Genomic DNA, 810 nt, shown 5'->3' with positions numbered 1-810 from the left:
CCAGTGAGATGTATGGGCAAAATGGCAGCATCAATGGGCTCAAGTGTGGCAACAATTGTGAGGTTGGCCCAGGACCGGGCAATGTTTTGTTCTGTTGGGCATAGGGTTGTTGTGAGTCAGTGCTGATTCAATGGCACCTAACAACAACAACAACATAGAAATAATTCACAGCTTTGTATTCCCAGCAATAGTCGTCTTCCCCCCTCACTGAAATGCAGGAGGAAGAGGCTACTTATTATACTGTCAGGCTGAAAGTGAACTTCCCTGTCTGAACTGAGTGGGTCCCACTCTAGAAATGAGTCCCTAGTCCCAAATAAGATCAGTTCTCTTACTCCATGTGTGATTAGATATTTAATTGCTCTTATACTTTGTACTTAGGAGTGTACCTGCCTTAGTTTTTGAAACAAATGCTGTCTGCATTGAAACAAATTCTAGAGCCAATAAGTGATAACCATCTTGCATTGCCAAAACTTTTTGCATAATTTGATGTTTCTTAGTGAGTCATTCTCCAAACTCCTGTACCCTTCTGCATGTATTCATATCAGACATTAGTCTAGAGAAGGTTTTACTGGGTTCCTGAAATTTCAAATCTTTGACCAGCTGCCTATTGTAACTGGTGTAACTCCAGTCAGTCCCCAGGAGTATGTTCCTTGGGTCCTTTCCAATGATAATGAGTATCATACTAGTAAGCAGACCTTTGGACCAAACCAGTAAGTGGTCAAGGATTTCATTTTACTTGGATCCACAATCAACACCCTTGGAATCAGCTGTCAAGAAATCAAAGAACATATTGCATTTGGACAAATCTGC

This window comes from Chrysochloris asiatica, unplaced genomic scaffold (genome assembly GCF_000296735.1).
Source record: "Chrysochloris asiatica unplaced genomic scaffold, ChrAsi1.0 scaffold00004, whole genome shotgun sequence".
NCBI classification, from domain to species: domain Eukaryota; kingdom Metazoa; phylum Chordata; class Mammalia; order Afrosoricida; family Chrysochloridae; genus Chrysochloris; species Chrysochloris asiatica.
Note: the sequence above shows the minus strand (reverse complement) of the source record.